Source organism: Eupeodes corollae, chromosome 1 (assembly GCF_945859685.1).
Source record: "Eupeodes corollae chromosome 1, idEupCoro1.1, whole genome shotgun sequence".
In the NCBI taxonomy this organism is placed as follows: Eukaryota; Metazoa; Arthropoda; class Insecta; order Diptera; family Syrphidae; genus Eupeodes; species Eupeodes corollae.
Window position 1 is genome coordinate 10,955,724 of NC_079147.1, and position 27,512 is coordinate 10,983,235.

At 31.9% G+C, this 27,512-nt stretch overlaps 1 protein-coding gene across 1 annotated transcript in view; it reads right to left on the reverse strand.

Annotated features, from left to right (window-relative positions):
• Positions 1 to 2,055: 2,055 nt before the first annotated feature.
• Positions 2,056 to 27,512, reverse strand: part of LOC129938650 (growth hormone secretagogue receptor type 1) — an 87,918-nt gene continuing 62,461 nt past the window's right edge. The window contains exons 4-5 of the transcript XR_008780479.1: positions 6,223 to 7,380; positions 2,056 to 2,487 (exon numbers count right to left, since the gene is read on the reverse strand). The gene's annotated coding sequence lies outside the window, so the exon portion shown is untranslated. The remainder of the gene's footprint in view (positions 2,488 to 6,222; positions 7,381 to 27,512) is intronic.

Sequence of the window (27,512 nt, forward strand, 5' to 3'; positions counted from 1 at the left end):
TGGCCGTAAATTCATCAAATATTTGTTAAAAGGCTTTTTTTTACGATTCAGCTCTTTTTTTCACTATTTTTTGCGAATTGTTGAAAAAAAAATTGCAAAAAAAAATGTTTATTCAAAAAATTGAACTTTGATGACTCCTACTGGCGAACCACTACGAGTTACACAAAAAAACATAAGGACAATTTTAAAGGGCGTGAAATTCCCTATAAGGTCCATAAAACCGATTCACAATACTGTAAAAAGCGGGCGAGCATTAGAAATTTGAAAAAAAAAATATTTTTTACATGGATTTTAAATGGGAAAACTTTAAATTTAAACTGCAAGTACTTAAAATTGATATTAAGAGCTCTACCTTGGTGAAATTTTTTTTTTCTACAGGTAGATTAATATTTTGCTTGAGCACCGAGAAAAAAAATTTTTTTGCGGAAATGAATCACCCTAGTATGTATACACATTATACCTGTACAGGTGTTACGTACAACCTCTAAAACTATTGCTTACGTGTCACTTCATAACTTAAATCCAAAACGCATAAGAGCCTGACTGTAACCAACACATGAATAGCAATTTCTTGTACTTTAACGAAATAAATAAACTGAACGTAATAACTCCATGTTTGTAGAAAAGAGGGAATGTGATTGGATTGTAGTAAGTACCCTCTACGTACTAATAACATTACGTCATTATCATCATAAAATGGCTGAGCACGCCAATGAACTATTTTGTATTTGTTTAAGACACCTGTCTAACAACACAACCAATAGGTGATCGCTTAACAATTTTAACATACATGTTTTTCCTCTTTCTTATCTTCAGATAATTTACCTTCCATCCTGTTTCTTCTAATATTAAACTAAAATAAAGCTATGTGAAGGAAAAAGCTTTGAACGAACTAGTTGAATACACAAACAATTGTTTTCGTTAAGTATGCTTACAAGTATTTTTCATTTCCAGGATGAAATGTTCTAGGATGAGTTGTGTCTTGTAATGAATCGTGCGGTTTTGATGACAAGTCAAATGACGTTTATATCTTTGAAGACAAACTTATTTAACAGGTATAATTTTAAATCTTATAAAGGTACTTTGCATTTTATTTTAAACTGCTATGGTAAAAAAACCACCCACGTAATTTTCCTGAGAGCCCTTTCTGCATCATTTTGCATTATTATCTGTATAAAAAAAATTATTTGAAGTCGATATCTTTTCTGTTTCTTGAGCCATCGGGGCCGAAAAGAACGTCACGAACGTACGTCACGACATCTTTATAAAAATCTTTTATTTCGACTCTAGAGACCTTGAAACGTCGAGAAATGTGAACATTTTCAATTTGTCAAATCGGGCCCATTACAATAACTTCCTATGGGAAGTTAAAAATATGATAGCTTAGCCGATTCCAACCCAGATTTTTTCAAGAATCCACTATTTGAAGTTAAAAGAACAGTTTAGTTAAAAGTTGAGTTCTCTCATCACTATTTTAGTAATACAAATTGTATAACGACAATCCAAATTCTTGAAGATGTGGTTTTTTACAGGACCTTTTTTTTTTAATAAAAGATGGATTTATCAATTTATTGATAAGGATAACATTTTTTTTCTAAAAAAAATACAAATATCTATTTAAATTTATTATAAGGCTAATATATACAAAATAAATGTATTCTTAAACAGATGGTCCTGGTCGTATTTATTGACTTTTAACTATTATTTATTTAATATCTATAGTTACAATTTCATTAAGAATATTAGCCTATTTCTTGCACTGTTCGCAGTCTGCTCTTGAGATACTATATTTAATGTTTATACATTGTTTGAAAGTTATTTTTGCTATACTTACGTATATATGTTAGGTACTTACTCATTTATTCAACCATAATCCAATAGAAAGCATTCAGTCATCATCACCTAGGAATGTGAAGCTCCTCCACATCCATTTACTTACTTATCCTTAGCTTGAAGGCCATTTCCAGAAAAATATATAAAACATAGAAATCCATACATAAATCCATAAAAGACAAAAATGTAAATGACAATTTTATATTTATATTCACACTCATTTCTATTGTTTTTTTTTATTTTGTTCTTTTTCTTTTTGTTATTTAAGTAAGGTATAATTTTGCTAAAAAATTTACATTTATTGTAATTTTCCTAAGGATAAACATATTATTCTATAATCTCATAGCCAGCCATATTTTAATGGATACGTCAAAAATATATACTCGTATGTATATATTTTGTTTTTTATTAGGTATTAATTTTATAAAACGCTTTTATTTTTGTTTATTTTTAAGATGTTCTCGTACTCAAAAGCTCAGCATCTAAAATGTAGTTAATATTTTATTTATTTTAGTCCCTTTTTCCTTCAGTCTTAGATATTCGCACAACATTTTAGGTTTTCTTCCGTTTTACACCATCAGAACATTTCTTTGAAGTGATTTGTATTGTTGTCATGTTGCCAAACAATTCAGATTCCAAAATTGTAGTTAAAACCTATAATGTGATTGAATGCAAAATGAAAAATCAAATTATTATTCTCATAATATAAACTTCAATAAAAATTGTATTGTCAATTGAGATTATACTCACGTGCAAATTAAACCACCCACTCTATAAAAAATAAAGCTAAAACATTATTTAAAATAAGAATAAAGAACTTTTTTCAAGTCTGGTTATAACGGGTTATCCATTTCGCTGTTTCAAAAGTATATTTGACATCTGTTAGACTAAGTTGTTAAAATAAGTTTTGTTTCAGTTGAAAGTCTGACATTTAAAAAATTTGATCGCTTTACTATTGAACAACACATACAATTTTTTAAAATCTACTACAAACATGGTGATTCTGCCATAAGCACATATCGTGCTCTAAGGCGAGATTATGGTTTACATAATCGCCCAACTACGCAAGCAATTGCCAAAATTTACAGAAATTGTAAATCCTGTGAATTTAGGTTTCGCTTGCACCACTGAAAATATCGCTGCTGTAAGTGAAAGGGTTGCCGAATACCCGAATGTGTCGATTCCTCGTCGTTTAGGAATAAAGACTGTCTTATGGCACACTATGGCGTATTTTGCATTTGGATCTACACCTTTATCCATATAAAGTCCAGCTCACACAACAACAGAAGCCAGCTGACCTATCACAACGTCGTCGTAGATACTTTTAGTGGGTGCTTAAACAACAGGCGGTGGACGGCGACTTTTTGAGCACAATTTTCTTCAGTGACAAAGCACATTTTTCACACCAAAAAATAAACAAAACTGTCTTGTTTGAGGTACTGACAATCATCAAGTAATTGAACAGGGGCCATTACAACCACAAAAAGTCACTGTTTGGTGCTCCAATTGGTCGATAGGTTTGATTTGATCTTAATTATTCGTAAACGACGACTACCACTCGTCAATTCGGAGCTTTATTTTCATAATGTAAACAGACTTTTTTTGTCTGCTATTGAAGCATACGACTTGGAGAAAATGTGGTTTTAACAAGGTGGTGTCTCATGCCACACAACTCAGGCGCATATGGCTTTATTGAAAAAGACGTTTTCTGAACGCGTCATTTCTCGTTTAAACTCTTGAGAGCTCACAAGAATCGATGCTTACAATTATTCACGTGGTGGTAATTTAAATGATGTAGTGTTTCACACATAATTTCTTTGTAAAGTAAAAAAGAGAAATTTTGATGAAAAAAACATCGAAATGGTAAACAGCGCGAAAAAATCAATGGAGTTCTGGGAAGCAATCAGCCTTGTGAGTGGAAAAAGATTGAAATGGCTACAGTACTGCACATTAAAGAATTGAAAATCCATTTTACAAGTTTGCTCAACACTTCACACATAGCTTCAACGTTTCAATATGCACCACCTTTAATAACTGAGTTTCTAGATGAGCCTATATCCCAAAATGAGGTAAAAATAGCTATTGAAAAAGCAATAAAAGATAAAGCACCATTGGAAGATAGAATACCGTACGAATGTTTTAATAATATTACACCAGATTTCTTATGGCTTCTAACTTTGGAGTACAACAGAATTTTCGACACCGCTGACGTTCCCGAGAGTTTTCGAAAGACAATTATTTTTCCGCTACATAAAAAGGTAATTTGAAGATCCACCAAATTATAGAGACATGTCATTTTTAAATACAGCAGTAAGGATCCTTGGCTCTGTATTATATAATAGACTCAAGAAGTGGCTCGAATCTGAGCAAATATTAAACGAATTCAAAGCTGCCTTTAGGAAAAACTACTCGACAATTCACCAAATTTGTTCAATAATAAATATTGCTGATATTTATAAAAGTAAAGGAAAAAAGCTTTATGCTTTTTTTGTAGTTTTTCGAGTAGTCTTCGATTCAATTCCCTGGGAAGCACTATTTTACAAGATTTAGAACTCAACTAAACTTATATCTCACATTAGAGTCATGTACGAAGAAAATGTTGCACAAGTTTAGGATGGAAATTCTTTCAAATGAGTTTGGTACGTCAATTGGCGTTAAGCAAGGATGCGTTTTAAGTACACCTCTCTTTATCTTACACATAAATGACATAACTGATCCTTGAAAGGTGGTATTGATATAAGAGGACAAAATTTTCCAGGACTGATGTTCGCGGACGATATAGTTTTCCTATCTGTAACTATAGATGGGATGCAGCTTCAACTTTATTGCAAAACATGGAATCTGGAAGTAAATCTTTCTAAATAAAAAATGATGATACTCAGAAACGGTGGTGGGAGATATTCCACGAGGGAGAAGTAGGCGTTTGACGAGGAACCGATAGAAATAGTAAAGGAATACAAGTATCTGGGAGTTTTGATTGCATCTAACTTGAATCTAGAAAAACATTTACAATCCAAATTATCGGAAGCAAAGCGTGCTATGTGTTTTGTGTGGAGAAGTTGCATTCTAGGAAATAGCATTTCGCACATAGCTAAACACGAAGTATTTCGAGGTACCACAATTGCAATACTGTTTTACGGAGCGCAAGTCTGGGGGTTTTGATCGTTTGAAGCTGTGGAAAAGTTCCTAGGTTGTTTTTTTAAGTACTTTCAAGTTGCCAAGTACGACGCCTAACTACATATATGTTACATCTTGAAACATGAATAGGACCCCTCTTTTTAGACATACTTAAATTACATTTCAACTACGTGTCAAGAGTTTTGGCTATGGGCGACGAAAGAATGCCGCAAATAGTACTCACATAAGCTAATAATTCTGAAGTTTCGTGTGTTATAGAGTGGAAAAAACTGGGCAATTGAAGGCTGAACTACTTTTTCAAGACCAGCAGACGAATGTACCAAGGTGCTTAAGTTGAATTTTGATAACTTGCTGAAAAAAATCGGCAACATGATGTATTATAAGTTTATAAGTGAAGCTGAAGCATCTATTTAAAGATCTTACTTAAGTAAAGTTAACCATTTCTTGAACCATAACACCTACTTCTTGGCCAAAAACAGTACACGAAAAATCAGCTTGTTATTTAAAGTAAGAGGTGAACTCATTCATTTGAACTGTTGTGCGATTTATGCAATCGCAAAAAACGCGAAGAAGTATTTCATTTCCTGGGAGTTTGTTCAATACTCAAGGAGTTCCGAAAGCGCTATTTTGGAATACCTATACTCGGTTTAGAAGAAACGATCAACATCTTGAATGGAAAACTAGGTTAGGACATTCTGTATAAATACTCATTGAACGCTCTTCGCTATAAAACCAGAATAGTTGAGGAAAATTTGTAAGGTTTTAAAGTTTTGTTTTGCTTTTTTCGTACAGATATATTTAAAAAAAAAATGTCGTCTGGTAGACGGTCATGGAAAAAAAAATATTTTATGTGTATTTCATTCAAGTTTACTATTGAACCGCAAAATGGATAACCCTGTATAGACTATTTTTTCTCATCATCATTTATCATTGTAAGTGTACATAAAAAAATGATGTATCCCAAAATTATTACAAGATTTTAATTCGAGGCCTTCAGAAGTCAAATGATGGCAACTCAAACAAGCTTTGACAGCTCTCAGTTTTTTTGTCACAACTTATTGAAAAATTGATGTATTCGTTTTGCTGTTTTTAATATGACAGTTTAATTTCAATAAGTTTCTAATCTTTTAAACCATTTCCCATACAGCAAAATACTTTTGCATTTATGCATTTAGTTACCAAATAATTTTAAAATTCATTAAAAGATGGGTGGCTTAATTTGCATCTGAGTATACTGTACTACTACTGTACCTTCCATGTTTTTTGTTAATATGGGTAACCATTGTATCTAGAAGTGATATCAATGATTCCAATTCCGCTCACCAGACAAGGCCATGTCATCTATGCGAGTTCTCCTAACAGGCATCACATGCAGATTGAGTGCTCGTGATGACTTCTTCAATTTCCTCCAGCTCCTCATCGATGTCATCGAAGCTCTTTTGCCTTCTGGCACTCTTCTTCTTGACAACGGCAACAGCGACGACAACGACCCCCACAGCTGTATCCTCGCAGACATTCATTTGAATTCCATTACCCGAACTATTGTCTCTCGTGACCTCGATTTCACCTTCGAAGGACCCAGTTAAACTTTCACCACGCGATGATCGAACACTACTCACTCGCAGCGCCTCCCGTCGCATGCTCGTCGAACTAGAAGTACTGAGATTGGTGGAGTTGGTATGGAAAGTACCTTTCCGCATGCCATCCAACGATTTGAGGACTACCCTTCTGCTGCTTCGGCATCCCAGTAATCTCAGAAAACCATTACGGAATTTTGATGACATCAAATTGTAGAGAATCGGATTCAGTGCCGAATTCAAGTACAACATAATTCGGCAGAAATATAAAAGATTGTAATATCCTTCAATCCCCAGGGCGACAATGCTTTCCGGTGGCATTAGGATTATCCAGAGTGTAAAGGCGCGAAACGGCAGCAGACACAGGAAGAAGCTTAGCACAACGGCGACAAGCATAAAAATAACTTGTTTGCGGTATTTCAGGACGTTCGTACGATGTGAGTGAGGTTGATTTGGATGATGATGGTGATGGTGATGCTGGAGCTGGAGCTGATGTTGGTGATGTTGATGTTTTAGCGGAAGCGGATGTGTATGTGATTTTTTTGATGCTGGTGGCGGTACCGATGACGATGCCGATGTCGATGTCGGGATTGGTGGTGGTGGTGATGGTTGATTGCGGTGTTGTATTATTACTCCGGGATTACCCATAAGATTCCAGGCAATAATCGTATACAGTATAAGCAGGATGAGAAACGGAAGCAAAAAGAACAGCGTAATACTTCCGATGAAATAAAATTCCGTCCAAAAAGTGTCAGCCGAAGTGAGGCAAACGGCGACTTCGGATCCATCAATATAAGTTTCCATTTGGTATGAGGCGATTACCAATATTGGGCTGTGTTGTTTTATTTGTGTGTTTAGTTTTTGTATGAAATGTTTTTTGATTTTATTTTTATAATTTATTTAATCAATACTTCGAATTATATATTGTGTAGGAGATAATTGTGTGTACACTCTTGGCATAGTACAAACATTATGATGACGAAATTGGAGGCATTTTTAATCGATGACAGCTTCTGTGTTCGGTAATAAATGGGTTTGAAATTAAAGTCTAAAAATAGGAATGACTTTGTGTTCGTTAAACAAAAAGGAGCTGGGGAACATGAGCTCACCTATCGTATTAGTTTTGTATGAAGAGGCAATGAACTGTGTTAGATGGATTTATGTAGGTGTATATTTTTTAGGGAGAATCTAATTTAATTTGAAAAAGGTTTTAAAACTGTATTCATATTAATGCATGATTTTTGATTGCGATGTTTTTAATAGTTTTTAAGGTAAATGCGAATGAATACTGCATTAGGTTTAATTGTACCAAATTTGGAGTTCCTATTGGAATTAAAAATACGATGTTATATGACGCGAAAAAAGTGAGTTCAGCTATTCAGGCTTCTAGAACCTAAAATGCTGAATTTGTAAACATGGGAAAAAAGAAACGCTTTATTTTTCCTAAGTTCGCAATGAATGACTTACTTATCGAAAGCTTTTTAAGGAAAATGTCTGTTTTATTTTTATTTAAATAAAATTAATTAAATCTATGTTCTTTCGATCTATAAATGTATTTTAACACTTTTGATGTGGCAGTTTAAAACAGCTGAAGTCGAAATTAATTGACGAGAAGATATAAGACGCTGTACGAGAATAGTTGAAAGTCGTACTCTAATAGATTAAGACTGAATTTTCGAATCCAAACTTTGAATTCTGTTATAAAAACCATCAATGGTTATGCCACTTTATTATATCAAACGAAAACTACTGTTTTAACGCAACAACAGGTGAAAGTGAACGTCAAACATTTTATTGATTTCATGAAAATTCATACAAAAGTTTAAAATTTTTTGATCTATGAAACAACTTTTAAACGAGGTTGACAAGAAAGAAATACTCTTTTAAAAGGAATTGCATTGATTCTTTTACAGGAATTGAAGAGTCTGTCCTGACTGACTTTTCACAAGGAACTAGAAAAATAAGAAATGGTAAGACAAAAAATACGTTTTTGAGTTTTGAAATGAGGACTAGGTATCGTATTACAAAAATATTCCACAAACACGCCACGGGTTATTTTATTGAATACATTTTTGTTAAACCTTTTTCTTTGTATATTTGAAAGAAAGGAAATTATTATCTAAATGAAGTGTCACATACACAGCTAAGGACAAGGAAAAAAAACACTACGTTTAGAAAGAAGAATTCAATTTCAAACGTTTAAAGATAGTTGGACAGGTAAGTCGGATAAACTGATCGGAACAAATTGGAATGTACTAAAATATGCAATTTTGGGAAAGAGAGTTTGGGAGCCAATCAAATATAGTGCATGAACTTATAATACACTATATACCTACCCTTGATTTAGTATTCTTATTTTTCGAAAATCGTTAAGCGTGCTCCTATCTAGGATTGGTTCAAAAATCCCTTCCCCCTCAAACTTGTGGTGTTCCCAGCTTTACGTCAAATTTGAATTTACGCACATTGAGATACAAATTGTGGGAACAATTTTCTAAAGAGACATTTTATTTTGAGTTTCAAATTTAAAAGTTATTCAAATTTTATCAGGGTAATGCAATAAAACATGTTTGAACTTTTGCAATTAATTTTTAAAGGGAAGAGATTTTTGAACCAATCCGGGATAAGAGCACTTAACTAGCATAAAATGAGCCCTAAATTACCTCATCATTAGCTTTTTAAAATATTGTTTGCTTTAGAAAGTTTCCAAAAATTTCAACTTTAAAACTCAATTTAGGGGGTAAGGGGTGGAAGTACTAATTTGGAGTTTCACTAACTTAGGAGCCCAAAAAGAGCCTTGAATTCCCTCATCATCAGTTTTTTTATATTACGAACCTAAAGGAGGGTCGTTTCAAGACGTCAAGCTGGGAACACCACAAGTTTGAGGAAGAAGGGATTTTGAACCAAGTCGGGATTAGAGAACTTAATTAGCACAAAAAGAGCTTAAAATCATCCCATGATTAGAATTTCGAAATTCGATTGTGGTGTTTCAATCTTTACGGGCCTAAGCAAATCTATCAGTTCGTTTTTAAGGAAATTCGAATTTTTGATCTTTGGCAAAAGAATTGTATTTTATGTTATTTGGTCAGTAAAGATTTGTTTATTTCCCTAAGTGCAAAGCTCTGAGAAAGGTAAAACATTAAGGGAGGAGTTTAATGTTGTCTGACAAAAGTCGTTAATGATTTTTTTTTCAAGTTTTTTTTCTTCAAATTTTCTAATAAATACAAAAATAAATAAAATTTAAATGAAGTAAAATAGATCTTAGGGCCGAAAGGCATTAGTTTTAAGTTTTATAGTTTAACTTAGAGTGTCCGTATGGGACCATTAAGTTAGTTGTATGTTATGGATAATTAGGCTAGTTTTATGAATTTTTGTCTAGCTTTAAGATAGGTTTAAGAATGAATTAATACAAATGAATAAAAAAAAAAACACAGGGCGAAGAAGGAAATGATAAGAAAGGAGATGCTAATGCATGGATAATTAGGCTAGTTTTATGAATTTTTGTCTAGCTTTAAGATAGGTTTAAGAATGAATTAATACAAATGAATGAAAAAAAAAACACAGGGCGAAGAAGGAAATGATAAGAAAGGAGATGCTAATGCACGTTAGTCTTGGATGTCTGCACATTGCAATGAATGGAAATATTCCGTGTGGTGAAGCGTTCCATATTCGTGGTGTTCGGCTAAAGAAAGAATCTTTTTTATTAACAGTACGTTCGAAGTGAGGCTTAAGGAAACTGATAAGCATTGCTAGAAATACGGGTTTTAGGTTGAATTTTTTGAGGGGTAAAATAGAATTGCATATAGGCTTGAAATCTTGCGGTGTTTTTCTAGACAATCAAATGTCCAAGTATACTTAGAACGACATCTTATCATTTTTAGAGCTTTCCTTTCAAATCTATTTAAAAGACTAAAGTTAGTTTTTGTGCAACAATGCCAAATTTAAGAATTATACTCGAGTTTAGGACGATTAAAAGCTTTGTAAATTATAGCCACATACCTTTAACTGGAAGCTGTTTAGATTAGTCTCCTCGATGCAAGTAACACCCATGTATTGTGGCCCTTTGGAAGGGTTTGGATTTTGCGACATTTATTTCTATTTCCATATCAAACTTCTAAAGTGTGGTATTTCCTTTTTCATAATTTAACATCACAGGTAGATTTATGTGAAATTTAACGTCATTAATTTTGAGTGCTGCTTTTCAGTTTGAACTTCGTTTTTAACTGTTGGCTCATATTTTTAAAATACGCGTTCGCAGTATTATTTTAATATATTTGTAATCATACTAATATTATAAATATGCGATAGTAACTGTAACTCTGTCTGTCTGTCTGTTACTAAATCAACCCTAAACTACTGAACCAATTTGCATGAAATTTGGAATGGAGATAATTTGATAGCCGAGAAAGGACATAGACTACTTTTTCCTCTGGGAAAATGACGCATTCCCATGGGAAAATTCAGGTGGGTCGTTCGCTTTTACGCCTAAACTACTGAACAGATTTAAATGCAATTTGGTGAGGAGATAGTTTGAGACTACAGAAAGGGCATGAGTTACTTTTGACCTCAACGGCTCGATTACGTTGAGTCATGCATTCTGTCACATTGTCTGTACAACAGATGAATTAAAAAGTAATGTATATCCAAACCTGCATATAAATATATGCAATCGGGAGTGGTTGTGTGAAAGGGCAATTTTAGCTCCAACTAATGAGATAGTTAGCCAGGTAAACAAACAAATTATGTCAGACGTAGAGGAAAATATAGTCGAGTACCTCTCAGAATACAACTTTATGGACACGGAGTAATTAACATCATGCCATATAGAGTAGAATTATCAAGGGTGCCTTCTCATAAATTGAGATTAAAGGTTGGTGTTCCAGTCCTGTTAATGAGACATCTTGATGCACCAAACTTATGTAATGATACACGGCTACAGATTACTCAACTAGGACGAAATAATATAAAAGCTATAATCATGACTAGAATAGTAAAAAGAAAAAATTTCTTAATTCCCCGCATTCCGATAATTCCAACCGATTTGCCGGTTCAGTTTAAAAGAGTGCAGTTTCTTCTGAAAGCAGCATTTGCAATAACAATAAATAAAGCTCAGGGTCAAACGCTGTAAATTTGAAAAAAAAAAACAAAAATATTTCCCATGGACAGTTATATGTAACATGCTCACGAGTCTCAAACCCACAAAATCTTTACGTTCTGGCCAAGGAAGGAAACAAAAAACTTCGTATATACAAATGTATTTTAGTAACCTATCTCCTCCTTAAAATGTATTAACCTAACCTGACCTATGACAAATACACTTAGTATAGCCTACAAAAAAGTACAGCTCTGGTTTTTTCACACTATTATTCAAAAAAAACTATCTAATGCGAACGAAGTCGCGGGTAAAAACTAGTATATAATAAGTCTCTCAAGGTGTAATGGTCATCTTCTGATGAGCCCATTCATTATATCGGGGCGAAACGTGTAAATGAACAATTTTATGCTGGTTTATATTTATTTTCGTTTTCATGATTTTAAATCATATTTATTAAAACCTTTAATGTTTTGTTTAGATTCCTGCTTTTTGTAAAAAAAAACGTCAGTTTAATTTTGCTCAAGAATTTTTTTTTAAATAAAATTAATTTAGATCCAATATCTCAAAGTTTTGAAAAGATATTTTTAAATGTTAAAAACGTTATTTTTTGTTGCACAAAATTATCTTGGATGTAAAATCATTGTTTCTTCGTAAAATGTTCGAGGTGACGAATATTTTTTTCAGTTTTTTGATTTATAAAAAAACCTTCAGTTGCATTGTTTTTTCAAAAAATATATTTGTCTGTTGTCACGTTACAATTAATAATACAAAATTTAGTTTAAGTCTCTAGCGTGATTGGTTCGTGATACTTATGGTTAACCAACATTTTCACCTTTTTTTGAATTGCTATGGTAAAAAACCACCCACTCAATTTTCTTGAGAGTCCTTTCTGCATCTTTCTTCATTATTACCTGTATAGCAACATTTACTTGATAAAATGTCAATTCGATACATCGGATCGACTACAATAAGTTCCTATAGGAAGTTAATAAATAAATTAGTTGGCGCAAAAAGTCCGTTCAGAACTAGCGCCTAGTAACGTAAAACTCTTAACCATTCCTGTGTAAGAGTACTCTTGTCAGGGATAAAGGGACCTACGAGTACCTACAGTTTTAAGCCAATTCCTAACGACTAAATTGAAAAAGCCCTCTTTATGACAAGAATTACTCTTGGAGGATTTGTTAATACCTCGAAAAAGGCAGTGCCCGTAAAAAAAGCTTAGGTATGGATGGAACCCAATACCTCTGATCAGTCAGCCCAACGCACTATTTTATTTTTTTTCTTAATACCTGTTAACATCAACAGATGGCACACAAATCTTTAGTATTATGACAAAAATTACTAAGTATTCTAGAAAATGTTTTTTCATATTCAGTTGTCATGTCAAAAATAAGGTTATTTTAATATTTTGTGCAATTTAAAGTCAGCACAAAATATTTGTTAAATATCATCTGAAGGAGATGGTAATTCCCATCGAAAAGTGCGTCGCTCGTCGCGTCGGCAAAGTTATGAAATGTTTGCTTAATAACAGCCTAAGGATACAAAACTTTTTTATTCTTTAATATCACTAAGAAAAAGTTTTCTTTCTTTCTTCAAAAAGTTTTTTCAAATATCATTCCAAGCTGAAATAAAAGTAAAAATTAGAAAATTTTCATTAAAGTGCCACTAAGCCAAAACAAACCACTTATTTTGAAAGAAAAAAATTAATTTCTTATTTTTTAAAAGAAAAAAAAAACGATTTTTCTTACATTAATCTTACACCGCAATAATTTATCTTAAACATAGTTCAATGTCCCCGACCTACCTAACAAGCTCGAATTTCATATGTAAGTTTCCTTTTCACTCACGTTTTTGTTTATCTAGGAAAAGTTCTTAAATTTTCAAGTGACCTTTAATAACAAAAAAATTAAAACTTATTTGTTCAGTTTTTATTTTGTTTTCCTTCTTTTAAGTTTTTCAAGTTCGATTGCATTAATTTTTAAAATAATATTTGAAATGACTTTTGGCACGTCTTCAATAAGAAAAAGAAAAACAAGAAAAAACTTCACTAGGTCAATAACGACAAATTTATAGATTTTAAATTAAATTTTTAAGTAATTGAAATAAAAAGTCCTTTTTGTTCATTGTCAAACAAAAATAAAACCAAGTACATATATCATGAAGAGGATAAGTAATAATTTGTCTATAAATTATTCACAACAAGGATTGGGCCATTATAGGCTCACAATTTAATTTCTCCCCTTTTGTCCAAGATATTTGTATTTATGTATGTAGGTCCTCCGTGATGCCTACACAAACTGGGCAAAAGTTGGGTAACGACTCACGCGGACGAATGGAATGATTTAAAAACGTTTAAACACAATTTAAAATTGTTAGGGACCCAAATAGTCCATAAATTATACAAGGATTCATTATTTCATGACGATTAATGACTCTTCTATCTGCGTGTCCTATTTTGTAGTCTTTTTATTTTCTTAAATTCCACTTACAGTTACGATAAGATAAACTACCAGAGAATTCCTCCAGATTCGAGGAAAAGAAAATGTGATTAGAAAGGCCGTTTCTTAAATTACGACCATTTCGTTGGTGGACTTTAAGGGAAGCTTTTTATGTTGCGAGTGTTTCTCTCTTTTCTTTATTTCTAGACCCTGGCAAGTTATAGGTCAAAAGTGTTTACAAATTGTTTTCTTTATTTCCGATTTTTAAAACAATACTCCTAAAATGTGTATCGATGAGCAAAACGATTGAAGAAAAGCCATCAAATGAAAAATAAATCACGAACTGCCCATTGTCCGATGTGCCCATTTCGTGTTTTGTTGAAAGTGAAGATGTTTCGTCAGCATTTTGCTTTTCTGGTATCGAATTACTATGCCAAGAGCGGGCAGCACATCCTCTAATACGGTATCATAAACATATGCTAAACATATAAATCATTTACGAGTCTATTAATCAAAATGTACATAAAAATCATTCTACAAAATTTTATTAGCCATGTTTTTGCATTTGTTTCTTTTTTGTCTTTTGTTTAAAATTATTTATCGTATTTACAAAATATAGCGAAACATTATTTTTCTTTTTTATTTAAGTTATTTTATTTTAAATTTTAATTTTTTTTTATTTTGGGTTTATTACATCCATCACTACAAAACACTACTTTATATAATAGCATGCATCACATTCTCGTGTTTTCTATTTATACACATTTCCAAAGAAGGGCAAGTCGTTAATTCAACAATATGATTTAGTTTTATAATATAATTTATTTATGTATAGTATATAATTTACAATTTACAAATTTTGCAGAGCTAAAAACGAATCTGTATACTACGTTTTAAATGTATGGATATTCAATTTTTATTTACATAATGAAAATGTGCAGGATAAGCAGCAGAATAAAGAGTTTGTTTCTTTTTTATTATTTACACAATTTTGAGAATCTCCCATTTAAGGATTCTTGGATTGAAATCGTTTTATGAGAGTGATGTGACATATGTTGCGTGTTCAATGACTGATTTTTAAGAGCGTATATAATTTGTCAAAAAACAGAAACGGCATAAATAAAAGGAAAAAAAGAGAATATTTTTTTTGGGTTTTATGTTCTTACGAGAATTTATATCTTTTAGCGACAGCCAGCACCGATATGAGAACAATTTACAAGGATGGATTTACAAATTTTGAGCCCTTTCTAAATGGATTTAGGTTAGATGGTTGGAAGGCGAAATGAAAAATAAATTATTATATGATGATTTTTATCATTCTAGGGTGTTTACAAAGGGAATCTAGTTAGCATTATTCGTTTTGATTAATTAATTGATAGTCGTGAGTCAAATACAAATATCACAAACAAAACTAATGAGGGTCAATGTGGGTTTATGTAAACAGAGCTCAAATTTCTTTTAAATAATGTATTTTTGAACACATCCACTAAATGAAATGATGCGTCTGTCATATACTTTTTACATATTTGGGTGTTTTCAGTTTATAATTGTTAATTGATGCTTTTGGTGAACTCTTTAAAATAAAAGTATTTTATAATTTTTTTAAAGGCTTAAAGAAAGATTTATTATTATTAAACACATTTGAATATTTTTTCTTTTTAAAATTGCAAATACATATAATACCCCAAAGAAATATGAAGTTGAGTGTAAAAATAAACATTAATTTCTATTCAAATATTTCTTTTTTATTAAAGATTATGGTATTTAAAATAATCTTAGTTAAAACCATGCCTCTGAAATACTAGAATGGAGTCACACACTTTATAATAGATGTCCGCTTCTTTTAGAGGGTGGAAATGTTGTACCCATTAAAAATTTGTGCAATAATAGGGAACATTAAAAAAGAGGATTGGAATTTCCCTATATCAAATAATGAATAACGAACTATTTAAAAAGCGCATAAAAAGTGCTCAACTTGGGTAAGGCCATAGTGAATATTTCCTTGAAGGAGTATGATCTTTCAAAAACTTTTTTTTTTGAATATCAGAAACATACATGGGTTTCGGAATGAGTTTGACAGCAACAGAAAAGTAACAAAATAGATGTTTTGAAGGGTTAAGTGATCTTCGGACGTGAAATAGCATGAAGACTTACAAAAATCAAGAAAGTTGTAAGCAATCATGTTGCTGATCTACAAAAATATAGAACAAATTTAAACAACAGAAACAAGAACATCATGAAAGAAGCTGGTAGTTCTCAAATTCCACTTTTCCAGGGACTAACATAAGGGCAAAAAGCTAAGTTTCAGTAAGGTGAAAAAAGTTTAACCTTGACAGGTTGGTTGTATTTCCATAATCTGAAAAAACACGAGCTAGTTTTGGAAAGACATCATAGCCGTACATCAGGTTTAATGGTGTGAGAAGCTACAATCTGCTTTCAACGCTAACAACTATTAAAGACAGTGCGACATTCACACTTGTCAGTAGTTAAATTAAATCAGAAGACGTGTAACTTTTTCCATAATTAAAAACGTTTGACCATGGATTTCTGGTAAAGTTTATGAAGCTGGTAGACAATTTCAAGTCAAGGACTTCGTAAACAAAGGCTTTCGTGATTTCTGGGTTTTACACAAAAGATGATATAGCCAGAGCAGTAGGTGGTGTTCAAAAGAAACATTTTTCCTTCAAGGCAGCTCAGGAAACTTACGGAGTTAAAGTATTACTTATTTACCATAGAATCAGTGGTAGAATAACCTCACTTTAAAGGATTGATGATATTACTGATGTTAATGTTGATAGAGTAAAACTTGTTCCTGTTAATGATTGTGATGCGTGCGAAAGTGAAAAACTTGTTGCGACTAATGATCGTGTTGCTGACGCTATTATAAGCAATAATGTTACAGCGAACAATAATGCAGGTACTAGTAAGGAAAGGAAACAAAAACATTCGCCAAACTGGTCAAACTAGAGGAGCAGGAGTTTTGTTGGCTGTTCAGTCAAATTTTACAAGTAGAGAAATTAGACTACCTTATAATTCTTTAGAAATTGATCAGATTTGTGTTTCTGAAAATCTATTAATTCAATCTTTTAAATGTTTTCATTTATATATTTCGTATCATATATCCCACCTTCATCTCAAAATATTTTGTAAGAGTCTCAGATTAAAAATATTGTAGATATTGCCAATGATAAAGATGAAATGTTATTTTGTAGTTGTTGGTGATTTTAACTTACCTAATATTAATTGGAAATTCTCAGACGATGAAAAGCAAATGTTTCCATATAATATTGTCAAAGATTATGAATATAATGTTATTGATAGTTTATCAGCCTTAAACATGTATCAAATCAATAATATTCCTAATTCTATTGGTCATATTTTGGATTAAACTCAATGGAATGAACCATCTTATAAAATGTTACAAAATAGCGTTCATCACAATGCAGTTGAAATAGATTTTGATTTTTCCGTTTTGAATGAATCTAAATCGAAAAATAATTCACAATTGTATGATTTAAAAAAAAACTGATTATGATTCCATAAAATCTTATTTAAACACAGTAAATTGGCAACATACTTGAGCAGTAAAGATACTAAACAAGCTTTTACTCTGTTTCAGAACATTTTAGATTCAGCGGTTTCTTCTTACGTTCCTAAAAAAACTTATTTTAAAAGTTCAAATAAACCTATTTGATTCAACAAAAGTATATCAAGACTGAAAAATGTCGTAAATAAGCTTAATAAAATTAAAAAATCTTCAATTCATTTAAATAAACAGTTCAAAGAAATTAGAAGGGAGTATGAGTTTTTGAAAAAAATAGTATACAAGCAATATATCTCGTCTCTTGAATCGAATATTAACAATAACCCTAAGAGTTTTTAGTAATTTATTAACATGAAAAGATACTCAACTGGGATTCCATCTAGCATGGCTCATAATAATATGTTGTCCGATATTATTAATATAATTTGCAATAACTTCAGGTAGTTTTTTCAATCAAATGTTATTAATCTCAAATTATATTATGCTTACACAATAAATTCAGTTCCTATGTCTAATGTCTTACAATGTTTCTGTCTCTTGAAAAAAGTTTTTCTATTTCTCCAGACAATATTCCACCAATTTGTTTTGAAAACTTGTGCTAATATACTTGCTTCACCTTTCTTTAAGTAATGGTGAGTTCTTAAATGAATGGAAAAACTCTATAATAACTCCGCTTCATAAATCAGGTACAAAAAATGACGGACCAATTCCAAAACTGCAATTCTAAGGTTTTCGAAGCTGTAGTAAAAAGCAAATTGTATAATCTTATACACAATAACATTTCAGTTTACCAAAATGGTTTCTTAAAAGGTAGATTCACTACATATGAATTCCACTCTCAGCTCCTAATGTGGATAAAGAGGTAGAAAACAGATGGTATAAATTGATAATGCCTCTTCTAAGGAAATTATAAAATTTTCGGGTGTTCTTCAAGGTAATCACCTTGGACCACTTCTTTTTATCATTTTTATTAACGACTTACTATTGCATCTTACTTTTTCTAAATGTTTCTATTTGCTGATGATTTGAACGATGCAAAAAAAGTTCAAATTGATTTAAATAATTTAATTAAATGGTGTAATATCAATGGGCTATATTTTAACAATAAGAAATGTATCGATGTGAAATTTTTTAGAAATCGCAGTATCGTTTTTAAGTATAAACTTAAAAACGATATGTTACAAAGACTTGATAGCTTTAAGGATCTAGGTGTAATATTCGATTCTAAAATGAATTTCTCAAATCACATAGACCATGCGATCTCAAAAGCAAACAACTCTATGCTAGGTTTGTTTTTTAAAATTAAATATATTTTAAAGACCCCTATACATTAAAAGGGCGCAGGGTCAGAAGTCCAGAGGCCAAAAGTCCATAATTCGCGCGATTTTTTTTATTTTCACTCCCCAAATGGTTTCTCTGTTTGGCAAAAAAATTTCCGCTCGATAAATTAATTTATAGAGTGCTGCTCTGATTCAAAAGTTAAAAGTTTTTCAAAAAAATATTATTTTTATATTGTTGTATGTGTTTGACCAATTCTTTTTTAATACTTATTTATTGTGTTTTATTAGGCTCTTTTGGTCTTTTTGTTTTTTGGAATGCGAATAAATAAAAAAACTATTTCTTTCTTTTACCCAACGTTTCGTAAGGATTCCTTACTTCTTCAGGGGATTTTTTTGTTCTTTATTCAATACTTGTATTCAATCACATTATAATTGACCAAAAGAGCCTAATAAAACACAATAAAAATATTATTTTTATTCAATCTAAAATAATAATTCGAAAAATTCAATTATAATCACAAATTTCGCGATTGAAGTTTTGAATTAGGTACTTACATGTTCAGAAGATACGATACACAAAATTATTAATTGCTTCCACTCGCCTAATGGAAGTACGCCGAATGTACCGTCAATGACATACTTTCTGTCTGATTCTGGCAACATGTTAATTTCTTTCACTATTTCTGTTGCCATAAATATTGAATATGAAAACTCTGTTTCCAAAACTGTACCTTTATAGAAAGTATTATTACTATTGTAACGTGACATACCATATCTAAGACAGACATTTTTTTTAAGGAATATTTCTTAAACTTCCGAAAAGGTTTTCGTGGTTTGAGGAAGAGTACTACTTTTTATTCTGTTGAGAGTCCTTTTAAGGGTCTTGTAGTGGACTAAATGTGCGGAGTCCGTTGTCTTCATTCATTCATTCTTTTCTGGTCAAAAACTTGCTTTGACCTTGTTTTCCTTGTGTGAGTCAAGTGAGTCAAAAATTCATAATCAAGGGGTTATTAGTCCACAAGAATTTCTTCTGGACTTTTGACTCACTAGGGTCGGTCAAAATATCATAATGGAATTATGGACTTTTAACCCACCCAAGTGGGTGATGGACTTTTGGCCTCTGGACTTCTGACCCTGCGCCCATTAAAAGCTCTTCATTCTACCCTCTTTTCATCACATTTAGAATATTGTACTGTTATATGGAGTCCCTTTATCGCGTTTAGATTTGTCGTATAGAAAACGTTCAAAAAAGGTTCACAAAGTTTGCATTACGAAAAATGTTCGGTTATTCAAAGACGAGGTGTATTTTAATTGATCTAAAACCTCTTGCTCAGAAAAGAAAATTAAACTCAATACTTTTTGCTTTTGAGGTCTTGAATTTTAATATTGACTGTCCAGTTTTTTCATCTATGTTTTTTATTTATACGGCTTCTAGAAACTTGCGCCCTTGTGACTGTGATTTTTAAATGTTCCTTACAACAGTACTAGCTATGCTTAGTATAATCCTATCACAAGCGCTTGTATGGATTTTAATGAATACGATTTTACAATTGATTTTAATATTAATAGAAAGTAAATTATGTATTTTATTTTTATGTTATGTATCATATTTATTAGTCTAAATAGACTTTTAAGACGAATAAATAAATAAATAGGATTGAACAAGGCAGTCAAAATGTATTAACACCTGAAGTCGATAACTAAATTGTTAAGTACATCCTTAAGCGTTCTTCTTCTGCGATAAGGAAGAGATTCAAGAAGTGATATCCCAATACGAGGCTACTAACAATTTTAGGATTCCATTTAAAGACTTTAAGCCAGAGGAAGAGTGTTACAGAAATTTCATAAAAGGGCACCTCACTCCAGAAACCATCAAAGATGCTCCAGAAATGATGAAAAGATGAAAGGAATCCTGCCATCAATTATGATTTCTATGAGAAGTTAGATAACGGCGGCATATGGGTTAGATGAATGTAAATCATTCTTCTTATTTTAAGTATTAGCATTTGTGTTGTTTTTTAAAAACAAAATATGTAAAATCATTATTTACAAACTTAAATCATTGTTTACTTTTATTTCCAGATTCAAGTCTCTAGCGTTTTAGGTTCGTAAGATACTTAGGGTTAACCAAAATTTTCACCTTTTTTGAAACTGCTATGGTAAAAAAAACTAACTCCCAATTTTCTTGAGAGCCCTTTCTGCATCTTTCTGCCTTTTTATCTGTATAACAAAATTTATTTGAAGCCGATATCTATTACGGTTCTTGAGCTATAGACAACAAAAAAACGCCACGAACGTACGTACGCACAGACATCTTTCTGAAAATCTTTTATTTCGACTCTAGGCACCTTGAAATGTCAAGAAATGTCAACATTTTTAATTTGACAGATCGGAATCATCACTATAACTTTTATGGGAAGTCAAAAAGATGACAAGTTCAAAACTTGAAAGAACCAAGAATTTGTTAACATTCACTAACATTTTCTTTGATAAACCACAACTTTTGATCAACATTTTTAAACTTCCATATAAAGTCATATTTTCAAATGAATTAAATCTTCAAAACTGTTATAGTTAATGAAAAATTATAATTTTTTTTGTAACTATCCAAAAAATTAAATAAAAATCAAACCTATACCAACCGCTCCGCACAAATTCACCAACGAATTTTTCAGTGGGGGTCAAATAAGCCATAAATCTCATACAGTTTAGTTGTATAAGCACTAAGCAGAGATTCCATCTACAGATTTGTTAACAAAAACGATATTCACCAAAAGAGAGGTTTGTCCGTCAAACCAAGACAATTTTTTTCACAAACTTTAAAATGCGAAAAAAATAGAAGGTAAGGGCATTTAAAATATCAATCAAATCAGATATTTTGTGACGTTAATATGGAAATCTTTATAACATTTACTTTGAAAAACAACATTTCTTAGGTTTACATTAATTTGCGGTCTTTTGTACAATAATAATAAATGGAGAGCAAAAATATCGAGGGCAAATTTCTGGAGTTATACAGGAAATATCAGGCTCTTTAGAAAGTAAAGATTCCAGATAATAGCGACATGACGATAAAAGAATATGACCGTTTAATTAAGAAATTAAAAGAAGAATATAAAAATGGTGACCGTAAGACAACTGTTAAAATAATCCAATTTTTCCGGGAAAATTACAGGGAAGAGATCAATAAATCTTAAAGCAGTTAGAAGTCAGCTATTGGAGAAATCCTGGAGCAGAAGATATTAATAAATAGTCGTTGTGGTATTTATCAACGCTTTCTCATACGACTATTTGATCAATTATTTTGCGGAGAAATAACTGTCAAGAATTTAAAATCTTCATAGCTGTTTCCGCTGGTCAAAAACCATAAAGTTAACGATGAACGATTATAAGCAGATATTGCTTTTTCATTACAGTATCTTTTTTTTCGTTAAGTGATGGCACTTTAGTCAGAAGCACAGATGTTGTTCAAAAGCACGCTTTTCTGTGTGTGCATAATTTTTTTAAATCTTAATCAAGAGTTAATTCTTATATTTTAAAATATTGTTTGGCCAAGTTTTTGTCTTTTTAAATTCATATGTTTCCTTTTTTTTGAACAATTTTTGTTTTTTTTTTCTTTTCAATGTTCTCTTAAAGGAAACTTTTTTAAAATTTTAAACTTTACAGTTAACTTGTCTCAAAAAAAAAAAAAAAAAAACTGACCTGCGTAAAATAACGATTTGGGCAATTATATTGTCTCGTAAAAAGGCGGACTAATGCTTCAAATTATTTTCATAAGCTGTTCTCTAAGAGAAAAAGACAACATTGAGACGATGACCAATTTGGTATTCAATTGTGATAACACTGCATTTCGTATTTTCTTAGTACAAACTGAAGTTATCTTTAAGTTCCTGAAACTCGTCCATTTTATTTTTTGACGTGCATAAAGATTGTAAAGCTTTCCCAAAAGTGTTTTTTTTGTCATTTAAAATTATTTATCTATTTAACACAAACACAATTTAGATCCTAAAAAATTAAATAAGAATGGAGAACTGTAGTGAAATGAAATTCTGCAACGTGTAGTTTATGAGTCCCACACAGCAAAGTTTCTATCAAACTTAAATGTTTATCTTATTTGTATTTATTTTATTCTTAGAGAAATTGTGAACCTTTTTAATTAAATCTTTAATCTTTTATCATCAGCTTTAATATTCGAGTTTTGTATTGATTCAGAAACAAAGACAAGATATGTTAATATTTGTTTGGGTTAAAACAACTAGGTATAGGTTTATATTAAAATATAGGTAAATGCAAATACTCTGAATAAAATTGACCTGAAACAATGTAAAGTTTAAAGTTTCCATTAGGTATACACAATCGGCACCGATTCTTTCATTTTCCTTTGAATTAATTTAAAATAAAAAAAAAAATTCTCTGAATATTTTAACGAATATAATATTCATAGAACCAGAGAACTGAGACAAGCCCTGATAAGCCTGAAGGAAAGGTTAAGAGTACAAAAAAAACACTAATATCATTTCCTTTTGAGACAACTTTTTTCTGTTAACGAAAAAAAATGCTTACTAAATATTTCAGGAAATATGTAAAATGCACCTATTTGAAAATAGATATGAATATTCCTTCTTTTTAAAATGTAGTAAAAGTAAAACTACGTTGATTTTAAAATATTCATAATAAACTATTAAAACTCTGAAGAAATTTGCCTTGGCTCCAAAAGTTAACTTCATCTTTATTTTTGAGGTTAGTTTTTATCTGGATTTCAAATATTTGTTTATGTTTTTGAATATTTTAGCTCTAAAAGTAAAGCAACGGGTTTTCATCATATAAAAAAGATTGAAAGTTAACAAAGTTTTGCTGCATTTGAAGAAGTCATCTAAAGAATAAATATTAACTGATGTTTACGTGGCAGCTGAAAAAGTAAAAAATGGTAAAAAAATCCATCAGAACTTCGTCCAGAACCGATTCTATCAAATACTCGATACTTTGATACCAAATTATGGAAAGTTCATATTTCAATATAAATTACAATGTGGTTAAGATTCTTATGACCGGTGGAGTTTAGAAACAGATATTGGAGCTCATAATACCATTCGACGGTTTGAAGAACAAATCGGTCTCTACGAAAGAGTCTGGTATCGTTTCATCTAATCCATCCTTCAAGAGATCGATCAATTGTTAAAATTACTACAGTTTCTTTTAATCAGAGGTCCCTCAGTTCTCTACACCTGCTAAAAATCTTTCGTCTTAGAATTTGTTAAAAATTAGTTGTTTATATTTATAATTCATTTCCTGTATTGTCTATAAAGAAAAACTGGTAAATCATTGTCTTGGGAAGTTGCTTTGACTCAGTGGATAAACACAATGCATAAACCAAAGGGTAATTATGTTTATAAACCATTTAAAAAGTGGCTTTTATATACATTTAAGTTTTCTCGAGACTGCAAAGAACTGGTGGTCCGCTCTTGACAATTGTTACAAACAAAAATATATCCAGGAAAAAGTACCTTCTTTAACTAAGCAAGCCCTCTCAAGTTCAGAATAGATATCAGATAAATAAATAAATGAAGTGGTGCAACAGTCCGTTGAGAACTAGGAACTCTCAACCATTCCTGTGTGCTAGTACTGTTGTCAGAGATGGAGGGGACCTACAATTTTAAGCCAAATCCGAACGGATAATTTGAGAAAGAACTTTTCATGACAAAAATTACTCTTCGAGGATTAGTCAATTTCTAGCAAGAAGCAGTACTCGTGAAAAAAAACCTCAGGTTGCGCAGGCAGGGAACAAATCCAAGACCTTTACCTAAATAGTCCTACGCATGTACCGTTACAAAATTAAGGAAAGTTTATATTTCAATTGAAATCATAGTCGGGATAAGATTCCAACGACCGATGAAATTTAGAAAAATAAGATTTTTCTTACTTAATCTTTTGCTTTAAATTAGTTGAAAATTAGATGTGTGCATTGATAAGTCATACCTTCCATTGTCTAGAAAGAAAAATTGGTCTTCAATGGGGTCCTAAAAAATGTCCTTAATATCCACCAAAGTTTTCTAGAATCTGCAAAGAACTTATGGCCCATGACTATTGTAAGGTTTTAAGTTTCTCCTTCAACTTAGTAAGACCCTTAATGTCCAGAATGGATATTAGCTCGTTTGATTTATTTAGACGGTGAGAACAAAAAGTATTTGAAGAATACTATCACTTCCTCCTTATATAAACGCAACCTTAACCTCTTTCTTCTTTCATCCTACATACTCTCCACCTACTAAATTCCTGATAAAATCCTGGGAATCCAACCGAGATACTCATGCGCAATCATTAACCCTTTAAACTTGAATTTAGAACAACTAATAATTGTCAAGCTCATATTTAGGTAATATAAAGGGTTTTTCGATTGGTGCGAGAAGATTTTGTTGCCCCGTGGTGGCCATTTTGATTTGGTGACATCTGTCAGATCTTTTGTTTATTATTCAGTTGCTTATGCCAAATCAACATGGCAAGTTACACGATTGAACAACATGTTCAAATGATAAAACATTATTATCACAATGAGTGTTCGTTAACGTGGTTGCCCTTCACAGTTGATTCTTCAACGTTTGGTGGCAAAATTTGAGACGACCGGTATAGTATTAGAGCGTTAAAGGAAAGCACGATTGGCCGAGAACATCGCCGCGGCCCGTAAAAGCGTACATCAGTACCCGAGGCAGTCTATCCCTCGCGAACGCTACATTTCGATTATTAATAATTTGTTATGGCCCAAAAGCCACGATTGACATCTACCCATCTACCCGCCCTTATTGAAAAACTCTTTATAAGCTCCATGTCTAATAAATAAAAGTAGGCAGCTACCCTAAGTTCCGACTGAACAATTCAGAATATAAATTTAAATTGAAAGCACTAAAGGACCAAACATGGATTCCTGGGGAATGTCCGTACAAAGACATGCAACTCGTCCGATATGCCTGAATCATTCCAATTAGCTACCCTTATTGATGAAATAGATAGGCTCTTGGAGCAGAAACTATTTAATATTTAAAAAATAGAAAAACTAAAAAATGGTGAACATGTGCTTTATAAAAGAATGAAAGATGCCGAATAAGTTAGTTAGAGGCTGAACGTGATGGTTAATGGATTAAATGCAGAACACATTGGAGAAGCGAAACAACAATTTTAACAAGCATGCGGCACAACCCTTCGTGTCACTGCAACAGCTAATAGTGCCCGAAAATTAACTTCATCCAAAAACGTCAGACCTGCCTATGTTTTTGAGTTTGCTAATACCGATGAAGTTCAACAAGTCTGCAACAAAAACACTCTCGGACTCCCAGATTTCCATTAATAAAGATCTTACTTCAAGTAAAAGAACTGAGCAGTACCACCTTCGCCAGATAAAAAGATGCATTCATAAAGCTGATAGCAACCTCCGCATTGAGACCAAACGCTTTACTCTTTTGATTGATGGACGACGTCGGTTTCAATGCAGCAAAGATGGCGTTGTAAGAGCCTTTAACGAAAAAAACAGACAATTTCTGGGTCAGTTTTTGGGAAAGGAGACAAATTACACTGTCATCCTGGATACTCCTACAAACATACAACGCCCAAACGAAAACAACCCAAATAACCATTAGCTAACAAAAGTCTGTCAGGTCTTGTCTTATAATGTAGCTGTTCTTGTTACTATCTTATGTAACTTTTTTAAATACGTTAGTAAATTTTATATATTCGTTTTGTATGAAACTTTTGTTTTATCAGAGCATATACGTCATTATGAAATTTATTTTAAGGAATTTAAACTATACTGGATTGGGGCAACAAAAACATCTAAATTTGGCAGAGCTAGTGCGGGATGCTTATATGGATTCCGTAAATCTATTGAATCCACATTCCAACTGAAATTCTTTCATGCACATGATAATGTCTTCTTGCAATGCAACTTTTCGGGATCTATTCTAAATTTGGGCCCAAGCTATTTAAACTGCAATCATTGGACGCGTAATTTCGTAAAATTAAAAACATTAATTGAAGAATTTCAATCAGAGCACTTTATTATTATGGGAGATCTTAACGTCTGAACAGGAATGAAAGGAACAGTTGATTCACGGATATCACAGCTTATCACTTAAGTGAGAATTTCAAAAGATACTGTAAGTGATACCATCAGCAATATGTTTTGTGAGCTCTTGGAAGACATCTCTGCATTTAGAGAGGCTTTGGCAATTAAACTGAAGAGTTAACATTTGTGGCAACTAGAGGATCCTCAGTTATTGACTACTGCTGCGCTTCATACAGTGCATTGGAAATGATTAAGAGTTTCTCAATTGAAAGTACAACCTTTTCGGACCACATGTCGCTAGTTTTAGATATTTTAGCTTTTGAAGAAACTCAAAGTTCCCCCGGTTAATTGTTGCTTCCAAGACTTAAGTGGTTTACCAATAGACGCGTTCAATACATCAGCAAATTTGATGAACTTCATGCTTTGCTGAAAAGAATCTACGAAACAGAAACAATACCAACATCCTTCAAAAAATCAATTACCTTTCCGCACTTCAAAAAAGGTGACGCTAGTCTTGTGTCTAATTATCGTTTGCTTTCATTTTTAGATACCCTCTA